We start from the raw sequence: 22094 nt of genomic DNA on the forward strand, positions 1-22094 counted from the left end.
ATCAGAACAATGCCAGAAAAGGAAAGAGGAAACAAGACATATATTACTTAATATGGATGGAGGGAGCGACAATACAAAAACAGGTTAAGAGCTCACTGTCAGATTCTAATTTTATGAAATAGTAGCATATAGAGAATGGAACCACTTTTTCCTGACTTTCTTGAGCCAGGTAGTTCCAGTGATGCCACCAATCTCAAAGACAATGGCTACACATATTCATGATTCCTAGAATGATAAAAGGTCTGCTAGGGTGGATTCAAAAGTTATATTAGCAAGTAAAGAGTACAACATTCTGCTTTTGTGTGCAAACAACAGAGACGCAGACCCCCTAAGAATGTTAATGAGAGGAATAAAAATTCATCTATGAGAGCAATCTTTTCTAATTCCTCTCCATCTCTCAGATCTTTTAAGGAAGAAATGGCCCAGGGTACAGTCTTGGAGCCCTTTCCCTTAATTGCTTTAACTATCATTTGTTAACTGGCAGCTACCAAATTAATGTCTTCAGCCAAATCATTTACCCTGGATTCAAGACTCACATATTACAATTATCTACTTTCCATCTTCACTTGCATATTAACAGGTATCTTAAATTCAAAATACCTTGAGGTAAATTCTTGATCATCCCCCACACAAAATTGTTTGATTTTGTTGTCTTTGTTAATGACAGTACCATCTCCCCAGTTGCTTGGGTCAAAAATCTCGATCCCTTCTTCTAATTAATCTAATTAATCTCTCAGGCATGTGTGGTAGAAGCCATATGGTCTTTGAAGTCTGACAGACCTTGACTTCAAATTCCAGGTCTTCTATTTACTTTCTGGGTGACCCAGCTTGAGATCTCTAACCCCTCTGCATCTCAACCATAAGGACTGATGAATTAACAGATAAAGGATCTTGCACAATGTCTAGCATACAGGTGATGAACAAATGGGAATTATTCACAAGGCAGATCATCTTCCAATGGGCATTCCTCTCTTTCTTTTGAAAACATAGCCTCTACATTTCCTGGTCTCACGTGCAGATAGATGTGCCCATGTAACTAAGTTCTGGCCAATGCGATATGGACATGAAATGCTGACTATAACTTCCAGCTCGCATATTGTTTTTTTAAAAATGCTACTTGCCTTCCACTTGTTTTCTCCCTTGTCCTACAGACCAGAATGCCAGTGTAGGGGGTAGTGATTCAGTTTTATCTTTGTAGACAAGAGCAGTACCTTCCTTAGGGGGTGGTGGAACAAGACAAAAAGAATGAGGTTCCTGGGTGACAGTGTGGAACAGAGCTGCCCAACTCAGAACTGCCAACTCAACTGCCTGCCAACCCATACTCATGTAAGCAAGAGAAACAAACCTGTTTTCTGCATGCAAAATGATAATGCCTACAAGTATATTCATTTTATTACCTAGAATTCACCTGAATCTTTTTTTTTTTTTTTTCCTCACCTGAATCTTTTGACAGCATATTTTTCAAGCTAAGTTTTCCAGAAAAGTTAAAGTGTTAGTTCCTTGGTTGTGTCTGACTCTTTGTGACCCCACTGACTGAAGAACTCAAGGGTCCTCTGTCTATGGAATTCTCCAAGCAATAATACTAAAGTGGGTTGCCATTCCCTTCTCTAGGGAATCTTACCAACCCAAGAATCGAATTCAGGTCTCCTGCATTGCACACAAATTCTCTACCATCTGAGGCACCAGGGAAGTTTTCCATAATACCCTTACAAATGTATGAATTCTCAAAAGGTATGTTACTACTGAAAAGAATTATGTGAACAAGAAAAAAAAGACCAACTCAGCATATATGAGAATTTGTGGAAACATATTAAAAAATGAAATATATATATATGTATATATATTTTTTCTCTTGGACATTATACCCTGCTGCTTCATGACTATTCATTTGGTAAGATTTATTCAGAATAATGGCATACTGAATTTCCAATTAGATATGAAATAAAATTTTCAGTGGGAAATGTTAATAGAAAGCTGAGGAGAAATAAACACAACCTTGCTTTTTTGCTTCCCCCTAAAATACCTTATGTCTGTCATTGGGCAGTTGATTCCTGAGACCCCAAAATAAGTGACCATCTTGTTTTGTTTTCCCAGAAGCCAAATGATAACTTTCACTTATGCCCTACCAGTGACAAGTTTTATGCTCTTTTGTGAGTTGAAAAAAAAAGTCACTAAAAAACAGTATGAGTTCATACCAAATGAACTAAAACAAAAACTGTAATTGCTGAGCTTTAATAAATCTTAAAGCAATTAGACTGAAATTCCTAAACAAATTTTCCTCATTTCAGGAAAGCAAAGGAGTTAAAACACCATAAAGTTCCCCAAGCCCAATGCTGCCCAGGATTCATTCACATAAATTCTTTCATACCTTGAGAGTGTCAACTACAAATTAGCACTTGCCATCTATATTAATACCCCTACGATGATTAAATCAGGTGCTGCTGCAGCTGCAGATTTTTAACACCCTCCGAAAAGAGTTCAGGGTGAGAGAGCAAAAATGAGGCAATCTGTGCTCAAGAGGGTTGGGACAAGACTGGCAGGACATGTCTTCAGATAGATATTTTCAGGAGCTTGATTTCATTTATGAGCTCAATTCTTGTATCTCCTCATATCTAGAAAAACACTAAAATCCTTCATGGTTATGACTGTTCTCATGGCTAGCAGAAATTTGCAAAAAATATTTGCTTGATTACATGTACTCACCCCTCACCAAAATCACATATATACTGAACTTGACCCTTGCCTCTTTGAAGCAGCTTTTCAGAGCTTTCTGAAATGCTGTCTCCTAGGCTGCAGCCCTCATTTTGCCAAAAATAAAATTTCACTCTCAAGTTTCATGTTGTACATTTTTTAAGTTGACAAGAGTAATTAAATAATCATGGGTGACTATAATTATATTACTATATTACTTTACATGTCCTTAGCATAGTTGTGAAAAGTACAAACTATGAAGCCAGATTGCCAGACTTCACAGCATGGACACACCAGTTAATATTTTTGTGTCTTAGTTAATTTCTCTGCCTCAGTTTACTGAAATGGGGACTATAAATGGAACCTGGCTCATAGATGTTGTTATGAGGGCTTAATGATTCAATTAGATTAAGTACTCAGAACAAGTGACATTACTGTTGTCTTCTGAGGTCTCTTAAACTTTTTACTTTTATGTGCAGGTGTTTTTTTTATTATTTATCAATCATATATTGAAATATACTGTAAAACAGACATACACCTAAAGTTCAGTTGCTCAGTCATGTCCAACTCTTTGAGACCCCATGAATCGCAGCACACCAGGCCTCTCTGTCCATCACCAACTCCCGGAGTTTACCCAAACCCATATCCATCGAGTTGGTAATGTCATCCAACCATCTCATCCTCTGTCGTCCCCTTTTCCTCCTGCCCAGCATCAGGGCCTTTTCAAATGAGTCATCTCTTCTCATCAGGTGGCCAAAGTATTGGAGCTTCAGCTTCAGCATCAGTCCTTCCAATGAACACCGAGAACTGATCTTTAGGAAGGACTGGTTGGATCTCCTTGCAGTCCAAGGGACTCTCAAGAGTCTTCTCCAACACCATAGTTCAAAAGCATCAATTCTTCAGTGCTCAGCTTTCTTTATAGTCCAACTCTCACATCCATACATGACTTTACACCTATAGACCTGCAAAATCAGTTGCCTTAACCTAAAGCTTCAATTCCTCAAAAGGCTCATGGGTACTAGTTGCTAGGGACTACTTATTTCATTAATTCAACAACTAGATATTAAGCACTTGCTATGTAGAAAGCATGGTAACAGTTGTGATAAAAATGAAAAGATAAGTTCCTACCTACAAAGAGTTCTTTCTCAGAATAGCACTGTCCGAAGAAATATAATGTGAGCCACAAAGGTGAGACATGTAGAACTGTAAACTTTCTGGTGGCCACTTAAAAAAAAAAAGCTAAAATGAAATAGGTGAAATTATTTTAAATAATATATTTAATTTAACCCACTATATTCAAGCTATATTTCAACAGATAATCAATATTTAAAAAATTAGTAGTGGAAAGTTTACATTCTTTTTTTTGGTACTATGTCTTCAGAACTCAGTGTATATTTTATCCTTACAGCACATCTTAATTCAGATGCTAAAATTTCCTTGGAAACACTGATTTTTACCCATGTCTTTCCTTATTCATTCTATTGGCACACTACAAAAGCTGTAAACCGTGTTGTCCAACAGAGTAGCCCCTAGCCACATGTGGCTATTTATATTTGATTTATATTAAACTGGCTTTGTGGCTCAACTGGTAAAGAACCTGCCTGCCAGTGCAGGAGATGCAAGAGACTTCGGTTCAATCCCTGGGTCAGAAAGATACCCTGGAGGAGGAAATAGCAATCCACTCCAATATTTTTGCCTGGAAAATTCCATGGACAGAGGAATCTGTTGAGTTACAGTCCAAGGCATTGAAGAGTTGGACGTGACTAACTGCGCATGCATGCACACACATATATTAAATAATATTTAAAATTCAGTTCCTGATAAACAACAAAGTCCTACCGTATAGCACAGGGAAATATATTCAATATCCTGTGACGAACCATAATGAAAATACAAAAAGAATGTATATATATGTACAACTGAATCACTTTGCTATAGAGCAGAAATTAACACAACACTAAATCAGCTATACCTCAATAAAATAAATTTTTAAAAGTAAAGAAAAAAAAGAAAATTCAGTTCCTCAGTTGCAGCAGCCACATTTTAAGTGCTCAGTAGCACCTGAGGCTAGTGGCTACTGGAAGTCTAGAGAGATGACTAGTGTGCAACAGCTGCATCCACGATTTCTACAGAGGCGGCGCTGGCAAAGCACAGTGAAGTGAAGGGAAGGGAAGTGGCTCAGTCGTGTCCGACTCTTTGTGACTCCATGGACTGTAGCCCACCAGGCTCCTCAGTCCATGGGATTTTCCAGGCATGAATACCGGAGTGGGGTGCCATTTCCTTCTCCAGGGGATCTTCCCAACCCAGGGATCGAACCTGGGTCTCCTGCATCGTAGGCAGATGCTTTACTGTCTGAGCTACCAGGGAAGCCCGGCAAAGTATAGTAGGAACATTCAAATGGCAGCACCAGGAATTCTGCGGCAGTCCAGTGGTTGGGACGCTGCACCTTCACTGCAGAGGGCATGGGTTCAATCCCTGGTGAGGAAACTAAGATCCCACAAGCCCATGTGGCATGGCATAAAATAAAATAAATAATTAAAAAATCTAAAATAAAATGTAGCACCAAAGTCAGCCCAAGGGAAACACATAACAGAGGAGGCGATCTATCAGCCGAAACATAAAGAATAAATAGGAATTGCTAGATAGACAAGGTAGGAGGCAGTATTACAGGTATAAGGAACATAACCATGAGAAACGGCCTAGAAGTTTCAGAGCATTTATTGTTGTTGTTATTTAGTTGCTCAGTTTTGTCTGACTCTTTGCGAACCTATGGACTGTAGCCCATCAGGCTCCCCTGTCCGCGGAATTCTCCAGGCAAGAATACGGGCGTGGGTTGCCATTTCCTCCTCTGAGGAGTAATCCTGACTCAGGGATCAAACCCACATCTCCTACATTGGCAGATGGGTTCTTCACCGCTGCCTGTAAATAGCTCAACATCACTGAGGACATGAAACAGGCCAGGTCTTGGGCAAGGACCAAATCCTAAAATGCTTTGCAGCCCATGATATAACAAGGCAGGATACTGGAGATGTGTTGGAGGAAGCCTTTCCTCCCTAAACTTGTGGTGAAATTAAGGAAGAAAGAAGTTAGTATTATGAGAAGGAAAAGGGGGAGAACCAAACAAGCTGTATCTTCAGTCTAAGAGGCTTCAAAAGTAAATGTTAAAGTACAAAACTTATGAGCATAAACATGTAAAATAACTGTTTGGCAAATATTACCTCAAGTAAGTTTAACTCAGCATTTTATCATTAACACCAAAGAATTTTCAAATTGTCAATATTAAAAAATTTTGAGATCTTGCTTCTTTGGAGAGTTTTAGAAACTAAGTTTCGAAATTGGTCTGAAGGGACTTCTGACAATGATGCTAAATAATTTCTGCATCCAACAACCTCATATAGTGGAAGCCAATCATGAAAATACCAAGAGCCAAAAGATATCTGTACTATTTAACTGCCACTGAGTTTCCGGAATATCACCTGGAACTGTTCCAGAAAGTCTCATTTGTACAATAATGAGCTATCACATATAACACAGAGGATTAAGATTTTAACACATAATAAGCAAAATTAAAATGAAAAGTTGTAAAGAAGACATTTTGATTTCTTTAAATAAGAAAATAATGAAGGTGGCACAAATGTATATCTAAAATTATCATTTTGCAAAAATCATACTCTAAATCTAAAGCAGATAAAGAAAAAAGTTGTGAAGTTAGTCAAATTCAGAGTCAGTGTCACTAGATACAACCCTAGTATTCTCTAGAGAAACATTAATTTTTTAATGAAACTGAATAATACTCAACTAGTTTTTTAAGTATAAGTTCTAAGTGCTCCAAACTGGTCCATTCAATAGATATTTAGTTAATCAGTCTCTACAGTAAAGGTTTACAACATTTGGCCTCCATTTTAATTATTTATATTTCAAAACATAAAATATATTTCAGAACCTTTGTTCTTCATAATTGTAAGCAACATTTGTGTCAAAAAAAAAATAGCTAAATGTGAATTCTACACTATTCTAAATAAAATGCTATTTCAATTCATCTTATCATTTAGATAGCAATTGCTACAATTCAACATGTCCCAAAAGATATGGGGATCTAGCTAGCAGATAAATGTCACTTAAAGTATTAAATGTATACCAAAAAACTGGGATTTAATTAACAAAGATTTCATTTTTTTCTTTTGATTTGCATTGTAAAGTCACACAGGGCAAGCTAATATTCAGTGTTTTTGTTTCTAACTGGCAAAAGGTAAGTAAATATCCTAGCAAAAATTTTTAGCATGAATAAGATGGGGGGCGAGGGGGCAGAACCTGACCAAGAGCTGTTCTGTTTCTTCCTGGAGAGTGTTAATCTGAAAATATTAATATAGAGCCTTAATATGTTGATTTAAGGTACTAATAGCTCTCTGGCTCACACCAATTCTAGGTACTCAACCAACTCCTCTAAGTCCCCTAGAGTGTATTAAAAGAAACCCCTACCAACTACCATTTTTCTGACTTTACAGCAAAATCTACCAAATGAGCTGCCTCTATTTTCTATTTCTTCTTTCTCAATTCCATCCATTACAAATAGGCTTTTGACTCTATCACTTCAGTGAAAAAGCTCTTCTCAAGGTCATCAATGATCCCTATTTTTGAAAAAGCCAATGGTCAAACCTCTCTGACCTCCCTGGAAAACAAAAACAAAAAACCTCTCAGCATCCTTTGATCCGATTGATTACTTCAAACACTCTTCTCCAAATGAGAGCTTAGGTTCCTATCTCACTGTTTGCATTCTCTCTGTAGCTTTTTCCTTCACCAGAGTTCTAAAGCCTGGAGAGCCACAGAAGCCTATTCTTTACTGTTTTCAATTTACACTCCCTTCCCAAGCAATCCTGTCTAGACCTGATGCTTTAAATACCATATATGTGTTGATGACTCTCCCACTGAAATCTCTAGCCTGGATCTCTTGCCAGAGCTCCAGACTCACAGAGACAACCACTGCCACACATCTCCACTAGGATGTCTAGTAAGCATTTCAAAGTTAACCCTTGTTAATTAATATCATCACGTTCTACTAGATCCAAGTTTTATTTTAAAATATCTTTTCTGAACAGTTCCATTTGTAAGGATTGATATTTTATGACTTATTTTTTTTAACAGATCTTCCAAAAAACAAAGATTATAAGTATACTAAGACTATAAAAAAGAGGTATATATGTGAGCACTTTGCTATAGAGTAAAAAGTAACACAACATTGTAAATCAATATAATAAAAAATCTGGACTATCCCACTTACCTAAAGAGATGTGTGACCGTATTCTTTCATGATTGTGCAGCAAATTTTAGTTAATAAAGTTCAAAGGTGGATAAATGCTGACGGCAGGTATTTAAACAAAGGTGTAGAGAAGGAAACAGATGATGTAGAAATGAAAGAACGCACTGGACTGATCATTCTAGTTGAAGTTTATAAATCTGTTGTTACAAACGTACCAACACAGTGGGGAATGGTTTCATAGAGGAGACTGTGTGTGTGTGGGACCAGGGGTGTGTGTGTGAACTCTGTACCATCGTCTCGATTTACTGTGAACCAAAAACTCTAAAAAAAAGTATTTAAAAAAAACCAAGTTTGCATTTGCTCTTTTAAATTCATATTAAAATTTCTAATAGAGTTTTCATTATTCATGTACACTAATTTCTATAAATTATTTGTAAAATAACTGAAAATGTAAAAAATTGAAAGTAAAAAGAATGCAATGGGTTAAAATGGCAAATAATGATGACTGTTTTCCTTGGTACACTGAGAGTCAATATGACTCAAGCAGAGAAAGTATTCTCACCACTCCAAACCTTCACATCCAACTTCAAGACTTGCTCAATTCAGCAAAGAGCATCACTATGCACTTAATTACTGAGACCAAAAAAAATTAAGATCATTTTTACTCTTTTATACCATTCCAATCTATCAAGTTTTACTACCTTTAAAATCAACAAAATATACCCTGAATCCCACTACCACCACCTTGATCAAAGCTCCCACCATCTTCCCAGGAAACTACAGCAACAGCACCCTACCTAGTCTTCCTGCTTCCATTTTTACTTTCCTCTTGTCTATCTTCAACATAGATTACATATACCTCACTTTGAAAAACCTCACGTTTGAAAAAAATCCAAACTCCTTCCTGTGACCTACCAGTGTCTACTTGACCTGGCCTCCGGCTCCCCCTCCAACCTTATGTCTGATTGCTCTTCCCTCCTTGGCTCACTGTTCTTCAGTCTCAGTGGTCTCCTTTCTGTCTCTGAACATACCAGATTACTGTCACTGTGTGGTTCTTTCTGCAAGGAATGATCTTAGAGCAACTCACCCCATGGTTTCCTCCTCTCTTCCTTCAGGTCTCAATCCAGATATCACCCTTTTAGTGAAGGCTTCTCTGACTAGATAAACAGCTCTCATCATACCTTACGCCTTCACAACCGACTAATACCTGATCTATCTTCTCCACGTTTATCGAGTTTATCTTACTGAATTACTTATGTGCAGGTTTATTACCTATCTACCCACCTCTACAATCTTCTTATGACTAGAAACTAATCTCCAGTTCACGACTGCATTTCTATCACCAAGAACAGGGTCCAGACACTTAATAAGCACTTAATAAACATCAGTCATGTAACTGACAAAAGGGAATCCATGAAGCAGCCATATACTCCTTGCTGAAGACAAGGTGTGAGGTATACAGGTCAATTCCACTCCCCTACTTACTGAGTATTCCCTACTGAATAAGGAACAGAAATGTCTGTAAATCACTCCAGCATTATCTATAGTCTCGAATTCAAATAGTCTATCAGTATTTAATATGCTTCATGTGTATGGGTCAAGTAGGAAATTACACAAGTATGTATTTTTAAAAAAGAATGAAAAAAAAAAAAAAAAAAGAATGACATCTTTGCCCTCCTCCAAACTCCTTTCCGTAAAGAAAGGCCTGTTTACAAATATCAAGCAAATGAAAAGCTGCCAAATTTTGATCTCTCTCAACATTCATGTTGGTTTAGTTCCATCGAAAAGAAATATGACTCAGAATATTATAGGGGCTGGTCAGGCTCCTTCTCCTCCCCTAACTCACGACTGCAGGCTATGAAGCCAACTTTCAGCAAACAAAATCCAGGAAGTACAAGAGGGCTTGGAAAGTCTTTCAAAATATCAGCTCAAAACCATCTGCACCACCCGAGAAAACAACTTACAGCATGTGCTCTACTGACCGTGAATAAGTGGTATTGTCATAATACGGTTTTAATTTTCAAACAGGAGCAGTTCCAAATACCTAGGTATTTCAACAAAACTGTACTAGTATGCTAAAATATTCAGTTATTCTTCTGAACCCTTGATGGGAGAGCAGTATAAATCCTATGAAGCCTATTCTTAAAAACTGATTCACTAATTAAAACCCATCATTAACACCAGCATCCCATGCTTCCCTAAATTATTGAAGCAAGAACTGATAAATGTAAGAAACTAGTTATTACATCCTTAAAAGCAAGCAGAGGTAAAACTTATAAGAGCTATAAATGAAATGTCAGTACTACCTTGAAATTTAAAACCAGATATTTTAAAATAAGCAGAAACAGAAGAGAAAAAAAAAAAAGAACTTTTAGATAATGAAAACATTTTATCATAGTTTTTGTTTTACTCCACACTTTTCCATAAAAGAACCCTTTCTTCAAGCACAATTTTCTTTTTTAGATAGGTCCAAAGGAATAAGAGTGGCAGCTCTGCATCTTTTTAAAAATGCCATTAAATTTTTAGATTTTATATTGATGTATAGCCAATTGACAATGCTATGATAGTTTCAGGTGGACAGCAAAGAGATTCGGCCATACATATAAAATTTTTTAATCCACCTCTTTACAGGACAAAGCTAATGCTATCTAAAGAATGTAATATACCAAACTCTACTTTCTCTCGTGACTTACAACCAGAAATTTGAAATCAGTTTCTGGGGCATAACCTCCATTAAATTCCTCAATTAGTGCACAAAAGAAATGTATGTCCAGATTCTTACTCATATTACATCCTGGCCATTTTTAGTCGTTTGAAGCTGTTTGTTCCCCACTCCCAAACCAGCTGCTAGGATGAACTCTGGTCCCATGAATTGCTACCCTGTTTCTTGTATTAACCTCATCCTTGCCAAACTCTGGGTTCCAGAGCTCCTAGGACTTTTAAAAAAGGAACAGGGACTGAAGTACATAAAAACACTCATATCTCTATCCATAAAGAGAATCAAACAGAGAGTTTCTCAACATTCCCAAACCAAAAGGGTTTCGGTTAAAAGGCTCACAGACTATGAAAAGAAAAAGGAACTCTAGGAATCATTCAGTGTATCTATCTATCTACCTCCTTCTACAAACAAGGAAACTCAAAGTACTACATATTAAGCTAATTCCCTTATAGCAAATCCATTAAATTCCATATTTTAGATGGAGAATATTTACTGGACAATGTAAGGAATAGAAATATTACAGTAACCTGTTTCAGAAGCTTATCCCAGTTGAGTTTGATTTTGAGTTTGATCTACATGGAGTACAAGTGAAAGGATTTCATTCATTCCACAAATACATGCTGAGTACCAACCATGGCAAAATAGCTGGGCTGGGAAGATGTACAAAATTCTCGGCCCTCATTGAACTTACCTACTAGACAGGGGTCAGAGACAGAAAAGAAACAGTAAAACATAGAATGCTAGCTGGTACCAAGTGCTCTGAAGAAAACAAGGCAGGAAGGTAGATGAGGAGTGGGCTCCAACCTGGCAGTGACTTAAAAACAGTAGCTAGGGAAGGGTCCCTGGGATGCTATATGTAAGTAAAGATGTGAAGAGATAGGCGAATGAATAAGTCATGTAGCTGTCTTTGGGAGAAATATCACAGGGAAGCCAATAGCAAGGTCAAAGGCTCTGAAGGAAGGGCCTGCCCAGATGCTCACTCAAGGACAGGCAAGGAAGGTAATGCAGCTGGAATGCATGAGGCGGAGTCAGAGAGGTATTAGGAAGCCAGGTGTGTAAGTTCTTACAAGCCCTTGTAAAGACAATAGAGTAAGGTGGACTTACTCTAAACAGGATACACATCACACAAGGTATTAAGCAGAAGAGTGATGTGATATGACCTCTGATTAAACAGGATAACTCTAGAACTCTAGATTAATCTGAAGCCAGGTGTGGCACCGTGGGACTAGTTAAACTCTAGAACAATTATCCAAACAAAAGATCATGGAAGCTTTGACTAGTATGGTGGCTAACAAGGACTAACAAGAAGGCTTTTAGTTCTGGATACTTTCTGAAAGTATAGCCAACAGAATGTGCTGAAAAGTGGAAACTAGTAGATGAGAGAAATACAGACAAATGTGTAATACATATGTACAATACAAACACAGATACATAATAAACTACATCCATGTAACATGTACAATTCAAAGACTTTTGACAGATGTATATACCTATGAAACTACTGCCACAATCAGGACACAGATCATTTTCTTCACCTCCAATTCTCACACTCCTTTTCAGTCCTCAGCAAACACTGATCTACTCTCTTTCACTACAGATCAGTTTGCAGTTCTTAAAATTTTACATAAATGGAATATTATAGTATAAAGGCTTTCTTTAGTGTCTGCCATCTTTCATTCAAAATAATGATTTTGAGATTTCTTTAAACTGCTGCAAGTACCAGTGGATCACTCCTTTTTATTACTGAGTAGTAGTATATCCCCTATACAGACATAACACTTTTTGTAATCTGTTTCCCTGTTCATGGACATTTGGGTTGTTTTCAGTTTGGCGCTGTGATATTTTGGTATAAGAAATATATTTTCAAGACATGGAAGCAACCTAAGTGTCCATCAGGGGATGCTATACAATGGAATATTATTCAGCCACAAAAAAGAAGGTAACTTTGACATTGTGACAATAGGACTGGACCTTGAGGGCGTTATGCTAAGTAATACAAGTCAGACAGAGAAAGACAAATACCATATGATCTCACTTACATGTGGAATATAAAAGCAAAACACTGAGCTCATTGATACTGAGAACAGACTGGTGATGACCAGAGGAGGGACTAGTGGGGGGGTGAAATGAGGGAAAGGGGTCAAAGTGAAAACTTTCAGTTATAAAATACTGTATGGTATATTTGAAACTCGCTAAAAGAATTTTAAAAGTTCTCTTTTGTTGTGCAAAAGCTTTTAAGTTTCATTAGGTCCCATTTGTTTATTTTTGCTTTTATTTCCAATATTCTGGCAGGTGGGTCATAGAGGATCCTGCTGTGATTTATATCGGAGAGTGTTTTGCTTTATCTTTATCATTTGCCTATTCTTCCAAGAAAGCATAAATTTTCGGGTCAAATTTCAAAAGAAGTATTTTGAGATTTTAGCGCAACAAATATTAACCAATTTTGAAAGCACTCACATCTTTGTTCTGTCATCCCATTCATGATTTCCATTTAAATTTTCTTTGATCACTTTCAGGAGAATTTTATAATCTCCTTCATTTATTTGCCTTATTTTCATTAACAGGTTTCTTGATGTTATAATAAATAGAGAACTTTTCTATTATATTATCTAATTTATTATATTATACAAAAGTCACTAACCTTATCTTTTATCTAATGTTAATATTCATATTAACTCCTATTTATTAATTCTAATATTTTTCATTTTCTCCTTGGAAAATGAAAAATTTTCCAAAATTTTCCAAACCACCCCATGCAAATACAAACATAACTCAGAGTTATGCAGTTTGGGTATCAGACTACTGCAATAAGGTGAATATTTCAATAAAGTATCATATATCTTTTTTGCCTTTTCATAGTGTTTATGGGGTTCTCAAGGCAAAAGTACTGAAGTGGTTTGCCACTGACTTCTCCAGTGGACCACGTTTTGTCAGAACTCTCCACCATGACCCATCCATCTTGGGTAGCCCTACATGGAATGGCTCATAGTTTCACTGAGTTAGACAAGGCTGTGGTCCATGTGATCAGTGTGATTAGTTTTCTATGATGGTTTTTATTCAGTTTGGCCTCTGAGAGAGGCTTATAAGAGGCTTATGGAAGCTTTCTGATGGATCATACATAACAGATATGACACTGAAAGATGAACTCCTTGGGTTGGTAGGTCCCCAATATACTACTGGAGAAGAGTGGAGAAGTAACACCAGAAAGAATAAAGAGACAGAACCAAAGCAAAAACAACAACCAGTTGTGGATGTGACTGGTGATGGAAGTAATGTCCAATGCTATAAAGAACAATATTGCATAGGAACCTGCAATGTTAGGTCCATGAATCAAGATAAATTGGACGTGGTCAAACAGGAGGATGGCAAGAGTGGACATTGACATTTTAGGAATCAGTGAAGTAAAATGGATAGGAAGGGGCAAATTTAACTCATATGACCATTATATCTACTACTGTGGGCAAGAATCCCTTAGAAGAAATGGAGTAGCCTTCATGGTCGACAAAAGAGTCCACAATGCAGTACTTGGATGCAATCTCAAAAACAACAGAATGATCTCTGTTCATTTTCAAGGAAAACCATTCAATATCACAGTAATCCAAGTCTATGACCCAACCAGTAACGCTGAAGAAGCTGAAAACCTTTCAGATTTTGGATATGTTTTCAATTGAGAGAACAGGTTTATAACTTTCATAAATGAAGAAGAAAGGGAAAAGTTATTTGACTATACTGTTATTTATTCATTCAGCAATGATCTATTGAGTACCCATCTACATGCTAGGCATTGGGATTACATTGTGTGCAAGAGAGCCTTCAAAGCTACCCTGAAAAAGAGTAAGGTCTAGTTGAGCGAAATGAGACACAAATACTCAAAAATCATGGCTAACAGTGTTAAGTATTTAGAAAAGATATAAGAATCTAGAAGAACAGATGGTCTGGGGACCCAAACATAGTCTGAAGATTATGGAACAGTTTCCCCATGGATGTGAAATTCTGAGTTGAAACCTAAAGAAAAATAGAAATTAACTGTTCAAAACAAGTGAAACAGCATTCCAGGAAAAACCAAGAGGATGTGAAAAGGTCCTGTGTGAAGGAGGGCCGTGATTAACAGATAAACAGAAAGATCAGTATGGCTAGAGTCCATGAGCTATAAAAGGGCAAGGGGTGGGGAGAAGTAGGGAGCTAATAATACTATATCATGTATTTGAAATTTGCCAAGAGAGTAAATCTCAAATGTTTTTCACCACACACACACAATTATAATCATGTGAGGCAATGGATATGTTCATTAGCTTGACTATGGTAATCATTTCACTATATATATATCAAAACATCACATTGTACACCATTAATATATATAATTTTTGTCAATTATACCTCAATAAAGCCAGGAAAACATGTTTAATGGTCTTTCTCATATTTATCCCACTACATTCCTATTCTCTAACCTATAAATTTCCCTTATTTTTAGTATTTCCTTTTTTTCAGTTTATGTTTCATTTCTACTTTGATACAGTATTTTTCTTTTAATGAACAAAAGTAGAGCCCCAACCTATGACGACAAATCTAGACAACATGCTACTTCTTCGTGTATGCCTTCCCTGGTTCTCCTACTTCTTGTTTATTTCTGTACTTAATTGTCAGTATTGCATATCTGAAGGTCATCTCTCTGGGCACATTTTCAGCAACAACCTCTCCTTTTCCAAAGATGATAAGGATAATGGTAGCTGTCATTTATTGAGCACTTCTATATACCAGGCACTGTTTGAAGAGTTTTACATGAACTAATTTATTTAATCTTTATAGAAACGGTGTGACAGATACTAATTCCTATTTTATAATGATGTAAATGAGACAAGAAAGCTAGGCAACTTGCCCATAGTCTCTCACAGCTCCTAAGTAAAATAAAAATGTGTGGGCTGGACATTACATGTTAGACTGACTTCAGAGCCTAAGCTATTGCCTCTGGGTAAAAGGTAGGATACTTCCTTCTCGTCAGGAACGGAACAGGCTAAAGGCTGGGCTAAACCGCCCCCACAAGAAAGACAACTTTGACATACAATCTAAAAACAAGCAAAATATCCCTTCCAAATAACAATCATCAACCAAGTGGGTTTTTTAAAGTGTTATTTCATAATGTAATATTTCTATTTGATTTTGTCTGCATAAATGGTTTGCATAATGTCTGTTTAGTAATAAACCACTATCTTGACAGAAGATCAATTTCAGTGATTCTTCCAGAGATATTTGAAAAGATGGTAAACTGTTTTTCAGTTCATTTAATATGGAGAATAAGTCAAAATTATTATATTATTTTCTTTGCATCATTTCCTTCTTATCTACTTGAAGTATCCTGGACATAGAGTATGCTAATACCTCCCATAAGGGGATGCTGTGAGTGCACAGTGAGCTCCAAAATCATATTGCCTGCTGCTCTCTTCTCTTATTAACATGTGTATATTTAGCTCTTTAACAGCTCTCTGCATCAAAGATCATTGTTAAAGGTCTTAACCATAAGGACCTATCACAGCTAACTGTACCTACAGAAGAATATAGGCATCAACTAAGTCAAACACAGCAGGCGCTTCCCAAGTGGGCTGGTCACCACGGTATTTATCGGCCAGCTCTGCATGTCTTCTTTAAAACACACTTCTGTTTGCAGCAAACTAAATGCTTGACTCAAATACACTATTCCATTAGCAATATACTGTCACATTCTATTTCCCCAAGTTAAAATATTATGCTGTGTTCATTCTCATCCCTTTTATGACACTTTATGATTACATAACATTTAAATATTGTGATGTAAATACAAAAAAGAGTGTTTCTATGAAAACCAAGACAAATGTTTTGAGAAAACACTGAAATCTTTGGAAAGCCTCTAAAAGTTAGAAAAAAGAAATTATTTTAAAAATAAAAAATCAAGTAGGATCCCATACCAGTTCGATATGCAGACATGTAAGTTCATGTTCTACTTCAAGGAACTTGGAATTGAAATTATTATAATAGATAAGACATTGTAGGTTATTTATGGAAGAAAGATGACAGCAGTCTCCAGTCATCAGACCCATACTCAATGAAATAAAGCTGAACTTTACTTCAAAAGATTTGAAACTAATGTATAATATATGATTTAATTTAAAAACAAAATGTTTATAAAATGTATATATCAATTTGTAATTCTCTAACTAGCATTTTCAATTCATCAACCAACTGCTGGCTCCACTCATATCCTAGACATACAGAAGAGCAGCAGGTGATATGTAAGCAATACTGGGCTGCCTTCTCTTACACTTTACCCTCTGAGCCACCAGGGAAGCCCCTAAGAAATCTATAATGCATACCAGCATTTATGCTTATATACCTATAATTTATAACATGCAATTGCCTACTTATAAGGTCCTGGCTGTACCCGCAAGGCAGAATTTATCAATGTGCCAACCATCTATCGATTCCACTTTCATTTGGTTGATAATGAATAATCAAAGTAAGAATTTCAGTCATATTCTTTGAGGTTGGTGAGGAAGAAAACCCTTTCAGGACTTTTAGTAAAATTTTTTCACCAAATCTTTCCAATCTTGAGTTTTCTTTTGTTGATTTTCCTTGTTTCTCCCTCATCTTACTTTAACCTCACTGTTTGCTAAATAGTTGATCTCACCCTAGAGGTGGTTCAATCTTACTCAAATCAAAGAGGAAAAAAAATACAGAACACAACTCCTGTGTTTGTGGCTCTCCTTTTGTCACTATAAAATATTAAAGCAGTTGCACATAAGAGACTGTTCTGAATCATAAGTCATCCCAAAAGGTTCTGACATACTCTTAAAGATTGAAGAAAAATGAGAACATCTTTGTTGTCCATGCAAACGCACAGTATTACATTTCCATAATTTTCTATTATAGTATAAAGAAAGGTTAAATAATTTAAAATAAAATGTTTATGGAATAGTAAGATTTCAGTGTATAGTGCTATGTGTATGCATAGAAACTCATCCAACAGAATTAACACTTGGCTAAATACTTGGCTAAATCTGATGTCCTAATGGAATAGTTACAGAGAGATCTTTTAGAGAGGTCATCAATCTTCACAACAGATTTCAGAATAAAATTCTGCAACAAGGCAGCCAACTGCCTCAAAACTCTAAAAATGAGTTAGTGCCAAATGACTTCACTGCACTTTAATTGAATATAGAATAGAATATAGAATACAAATGGAATATTGTTATGGCTATATACCTTGACATCCTAAAAATTACACTAGATTTTGAGGAAAGCAATGTTACTGCAGTTAATGCTAACTATGCTCCATTCACCTTTCTCTCATTCTTTCACCTTCCTGGTAGAGGAAGTTAGAAAAAAATAAGCAAGGTCCTCCTTTTGCAGGAAAAAGAAGGATCAACAAGTCACATTTCTACTGCTCAGGAAAGAAAGACACTGTGATCTCGTTTTTCTCTCTATAAGCAAAGACGATCCCTCTAAAGCAAAGAGTGGTCATTTCAGTATGTTTGTAATTGACTATATCTGTGAAATGGAATATTTCATAATTGCTGTTGAGAGCTAAGGAAGTGATCATCAGGAAAAACTTATTATCCATCCATGCTCATTTTTTCTTAACTGGCTGGGGAACTGGCAGTGGCAGACAGATGGGCAGAAGGAAAAATTAACATGTACAGACTGACACAGTGCCATTGCATTTAAAAAATAAATGTGTACATACATGGCACAGTGCCATGATTGATTTCTACTGTATGTTTACTTTTTCTGTAGAAAATGTACAAAAGTTAACAAGAAAATGTTAGAGAATAAAAACCACTCACCATCCTATCATAGAGAAGAAACTATTAATATTTTGGCTTATTTCCTCAGTTCATGCTCCATCCCCCAAGGAATGCCTGACTGTGCTGCCGAACTCCACCTCAAAAAAACCCTCCTTAACTGATGCATATTCCTTTGAGAGAGACAAAAATCTGAAGTATAAAATAGTTCCTGCAGTGATATTCATTATGACACATTTAGGAATACTTGGTATCAAAAAGTGAACCTACAGGGCATCATAAATAAAAGAGTAACATGACTGCATATGGGGAAAAATGTTTTAATATATAACACTATATAAAATTTTAAAAACCTACAATGATTGACTATTTTCTAGAAAATATAAATTACCAAAAATCATTCAAGAAGATGAAGAATATCTGAAGAGGCCCAACGCAGAGATTGGAAAGCGAAGAGAAGTTAAAGTGAAAGTCACTTAGTTGTGTCCGACTCTTTGAGGACATATACAGTCCATGGACTATACAGTCCATGGAATTCTCCAGGCCAGAATACTAGGGTGGGTAGCCTTTCCCTTCTCCAGGGGATCTTCCCAACCCAGGGATCAAGCCCAGGTCTCCCACATTGCAGGCAGATTCTTTACCAGCTGAGCTATCAGGGAAGTCCAAGAGATTGGAAAAAAATAGTCAATTATCCATATAGCCTAACAGTCATTTAGGATAAGATCATTTTTAGAAGTTAAAGCCTAAAATAACACATAATCCTTACAGGAAGTTTATCAACTCACTCTATAGAGTGATAGAACTTTGATAACAAAACTTAATAAAAACTGCCGCCATTAACACAAATGCTTATGCAGATGTACTTTTCTTAAAAAAAAAAAAAATTAGTGAGGAAAGGTGAGCCCTGAGACTGAAAAGACACTATAAGTACCAAACAGCATGAATAAAAATAAACTAATCCCTAGATATTTTTTATTAAAATTGCAGAATATAAGGAAAAGGAAGTTCCTAGGAAGAAAATATGGATTTTTACAAAAGGATGACAAGTGGGTTGATTACAGACTTTTCACCAATAAAAACAGATGAGAAAAAGCATTTTCAAAGGAAAACTGTCAATGTGCAGTTTCATACCCAGATAATCTATCCTTCAAGAGTCATAGCAAAATAAAGATATTACAGACATACAAAGATAAAAGGCATCTGTAGATCTTCACTGAACAAAATACTAAAGATATAATCCAGCAAGAAGGAAAGTGAACCCACAGGGAAATAATAGTGAATATAGAGATTGATAAATTATAAAACTACAGTCTGTTTTATTGGTAAACTACATTGTTTAGGAAAGAATAAAAATGCTAAATAATTTAGATTTATTTTAAAAATTCAGCAAGTGGTAGATATTAATGTAATTGACTGAAAAAAAAATTTATTTGTGATAATTTACCCAGAATATCCAGGTTATTCTGGATGAACAGCCTTTCCAATTATTTAGAAATTATAATCCAAAAATGTCATAATGATGAAAAATAAAAATACAGCCCCCAAAATTTGATAGATAAATTAACTTATTTTTTCTTAATATTATATAACTTCAGAATTCAAACACACACACCCCAAATGTAACACAACACTTAAAAAGGATTTGTTCCCTGCCCTGACATAAAACTGAACAAGGGAATTCAGGACTCTTGCACTACTCAAGATGTGATGTCAGTCTCATCATCAGTTATGATCACCTCTCTTATCCATTTCTGTTCACCCTCGGCATCTATGTCATTGGCACTGATCCTTCACCATCCAGTATATCACATAATTGCCACCTGATATTGAGAAATGCTCTTTTTCTTTGAAGTTAATTAGTATAACATTTTAAAATGCTTTGGGTCATAATATCATAAATTACTACTTAAAAAAAAAGTACGGTTACCTATATAAAGAAACATTACTATTATTTTTGAGGAGGCATGTCACAGGAACCAAAGGGTTAGGATATTAGTTTGTAAGACATCATCCCCATCAACAGATGAGAAAAGAATAGAGATATACTATCATACACAGGTTAGCAACAAACACAACTTTTCCTACCCATTATATAAAAGAACATCTAGCAATTCAGCTCTCATAGCCTCAGGAATACTGGTGGTAAGTAATGTAAAAGGGAAACAGATTGAGATCTCCCAGTTACTCCAACCCACAAGCAGTAGCTTGGATAAAGAAAAGATCATTAGTAGAGCAATCATGTTACTCTACCCACAAGGGAAGGCCTAGCGTGTGTATGTATGTGTGTATGTGTGTATGTTTGTGTGTATGTATGTGTGTATGTGTGTGTGTGTGTTAGCTGCTCAGTTGTGTCCAACTCTTATGCAACCCCATGGACTGTAGCCTGCCAGGCTCCTCTATCCATAGAATTCTCCAGACAATATATTGGAGTTGGTAGCAATTCCCTTCTCCAGGGAATCTTCCTGATCCAGGGATCAAACCCTATTCTAATACTAAAACTTTATCCTTATCCTTATATACATCCACAAGAAATATTTGAAAAATTGGTCAAATAAGGTGTATATGCTCATATAGGAAAAACAAAACACCTCCAACTAATAAAATAAAATTTAATAAATAAATAAATTAATTAATTAATTAAAAAAAAATCAATGTACAATACATGAGCAGAAAGTTTACAATAAAGAGAATAAAAATATCTTTTCAAAACAAAAAAAAAAAAAAGAAAAACAAAACAAAACCGAGGTATGACTTTCACCATGGAGAACCATTCAAGGGACTCTAATAGCCTTCTCCATACAATATTGCCTTTAAAGAAACTTCTTGACTATAAGCAAGCCCAATTGAAGAAAATGATTCAGAACGTTCTTTGCTCCTTCTTCACAAGTTATCTACTTAAAATAAAGTGAACTCTGCTAAAACCAGCACAAAAAAATATTTTCCTATTATAGCTTGTTTTCATTTTTTGTCATTTAAACTTCTATTCCCTATTTGTGTAATCCTACTAAAATGCAACATTTGCACATACTTGAAAGGGAAGGCTTAAAATATTATTTAAAATACACTTCTAATCCTATTAGCATCAATGTGAATATACTGACTAGAGACTGTACATCAATCATTCTTTCATAATTGACATGCACAATAAAAGAAAAAGCAACATTCTATGAACCAAAGTACTTATGCCTTAAATATATAAAAGTAGTATTTCAAATTCACTTAGGTGATTGGAGTATCAGAAACACATATGAAACATTTACATGTGTAATTTTTTAAAAGAGTACATAATTTCGTGTATCTAGAGTCAGTGTAAGTAATTAATAATAGGTTTAGTGGGTTTCCCTTGTGGTTCAGCTGGAAAAGAATCCATCAGCAATGAGGGAGACCTGGGTTCAATCCCTGGGTTGGCAAGATCTTCTGGAGAAGTGAAAGGCTACCCACTCCAGTATTCTGGCCTGAATAATTCCATGGACTGTATAGTCCATGGGATCGCAGAGAGTCGGACATGACTGAGCGACTTTTATTTTCTTTCACTTCAATTATTTAATAACAGTTATAGAAGGAAAAAGTAAGTTTACTTTCCTGTAAACTGGAAAATAATTATTACCTTCATATTACTTAACACTATGTTATAAGGAAACTCACTATTGTAGAG

The 22094-nt window shown here is 35.9% G+C and overlaps 1 protein-coding gene and 1 non-coding gene across 3 annotated transcripts in view; both read right to left on the reverse strand.

The window, feature by feature from the left end:
• The window catches only part of MAGI3 (membrane associated guanylate kinase, WW and PDZ domain containing 3), a 253176-nt gene that overhangs the window by 169454 nt on the left and 61628 nt on the right, over positions 1 to 22094 (reverse strand). The window lies entirely within an intron of this gene.
• On the reverse strand, positions 4987 to 5058 carry TRNAR-ACG (transfer RNA arginine (anticodon ACG)). Its single transcript has one exon. It is a non-coding gene; the product is annotated as a tRNA-Arg (tRNA).

Source organism: Muntiacus reevesi, chromosome 1 (genome assembly GCF_963930625.1).
Source record: "Muntiacus reevesi chromosome 1, mMunRee1.1, whole genome shotgun sequence".
Lineage (NCBI taxonomy): Eukaryota > Metazoa > Chordata > Mammalia > Artiodactyla > Cervidae > Muntiacus > Muntiacus reevesi.